This window comes from Sciurus carolinensis, chromosome 12 (genome assembly GCF_902686445.1).
Source record: "Sciurus carolinensis chromosome 12, mSciCar1.2, whole genome shotgun sequence".
In the NCBI taxonomy this organism is placed as follows: domain Eukaryota; kingdom Metazoa; phylum Chordata; class Mammalia; order Rodentia; family Sciuridae; genus Sciurus; species Sciurus carolinensis.
The window spans coordinates 90345885-90348268 of NC_062224.1; positions in this window are offsets into that span (position 1 = coordinate 90345885).

The window sequence follows — 2384 nt, forward strand, 5'->3', positions numbered from 1 at the left end:
AGAAAACAATGAAGAAATAATAAATTGGTTCAAGCAACAATTTTATGGATAGACCACAAAAGCAGAGGTGTAAAAGTTTGATATATTAAATTGAAAACCTTCTGTACAGCTAAAGAAACAACAGAATGAGATAAGCCATGGAATGGAGGGGGAAAAAAAAAAAAACACTTGACAACTTTGCATCTGACAAGGGTTAAATTTAGAATGTGTGTTTAATGACCTTAAAAACTGAAACCAAGAAATCAAATTAAACGTTGGGAAAATGATTTGTGATATTTCAAAGAAGAAATACAAATGGTCAAAAATACATAAAGAAATGCTCAATATCATTAGCCATCAGGGAAATGAAAATAAAAATTACATTGAGGTATTATGTCACCCCAGTTAGAATGTATATTATTAAAAATAAACCCTGAAATTAACAAGTGCTGGTGAGGTTGTGGGGGGGGAATGGACTCTTGGTGGGAATTTAAATCAGTACAATCATTATGGAGAACAGAAGTTTTCTCAAAAACCTAAAATTAGATCTGCCATATGATCCAGCTATCCTGCTTCTGGGTACATATCCAAAGAAAACATCAAATAGCATACCAAAGGGATATTTGCATGCCCATGTTTATTGCTGTGTTATTCACAATAGCTAAGATGTTGAATGAGAATGTGTTGATCCACAGATAAGATAAAGATAATGTGGCATATTTAAACAAGGAAATATTATTCAGCCATAAAGAATTGAATCTTTTCATTTATAGCAAAATGGATGGAATTGGAGGACATTATGTTAAGTGAAATGAACCAGACAGAAAGATAAGCCCAAAATGTTCTCTTCCATATGTGGAATATGAAAAAGGGTGACCTGAAAGTAGAATACTGACCATTAGAGGTTGAGAAGTGTGTGAGCAGTAGAGCGGGAAGATGAGGTTGGATATGATCGAGCATGATATATGCAAATATGGGAATATCACAATGATCCCCATTAATATGGGCAACTAATACATGCTAATATAAAATTAAAATGTAGTTTTAGACATCCTCATTAATTGTGTCTCAAATATATAGTTGTATTTATAAATCTAAAATAAAAAATAACTTATTAATATTTATTTCCTCACATATTAATATTTAGTAGAGAAGCATTCCACAGAATATACCTTCTTTAATGTGTGAATGTTCTATTGAACACAGCAAAGTATCATATTCAAGGCTCTGATTTTCCCAGGACCTGTGAGAACACTGAAGTACTTACGTAAACATTTGGGCGGTTCTGACCACTCTCCAGCTCTACACACTATTGTCTTGCTACCCTGAAGTTGATACAAAAACTGGCACTGATATTCAATCGATGAACCTGGAGAATATACTGATGATGGGAATAAAGTGAGGTCTCCGTTTTCAACAGGTGGAGGAGAATCACATTTTCCTGTGGAATCTGAAAAATACCATTTTATTTATGGAGAGAACAAATCAAAACACAGGATAATATTAAAGCCAGCACAAACATATCACTATCTACAGCATCAAGACTTTATCATTTCTGATAACAGGTGATCACTTGAAAAAATCTTAATCACAGAAAATGAGGGTTACATTTGTAAGCTCTTCATTTCATCTCACTGAATGCACAAATAAACCATCAAAAAATGTGTCCATTTCACAGTGATCTAGTACTATCAATGTGTCTGGAATAAATGCTTCATGGTGAGATAGCAACGACAAACTAAGAAAGTATCTTCTTCTTATATATGACATGGTGCAGTGTTTATTGTATCCCTACTGTTTTCCTTTTGATTTTCCTTTTCATTACAAAAGAAATAAAAACTCGTTGGAAAAAATTCAAAGAATGCAAATTTGTAAAAAACAAAAGGGAAATATTTTCTTCCTGATCTGGACAAGATGAGTAAAAATCATTCCTATGTATTCCTTTTGCTAAGCATAATTTATAATTTGGATTTAAAAAAATTAAAGACCAATATAAGAAGACTCTGTAAGGTACAGTGAATTCATTCTGACTAGGAACTTCAGAACTCAAAAATGGAAAATAGTTTGGAAAATAGTTTGCTATATGAGTTTACCTAAGGACTTTTGTGTATTCTAGATGGAGCACTGGAAAAGGCTAATCCCAGGAATGATATCAGGTAGAGATAAATAAGGAAAATCTCATGAGGAGCCTCATCCCTTTATCCTAAGGACAAGAGAGGGAGCAGTCTTGCAAGACCAAGAGAAGATAGACTGAAAATATGTCAATGAATTGAACTTCAGAGACCTTGAGAAAAAAAGAAAACATTGGAGGCCCAGAAAGAGAGAAGAAATAAGTGCAATAAAACAATTTCACAACTTGGGCACGAGGCACATAAGTAGGTATTCAAGAAGATGTGTAAACTCAT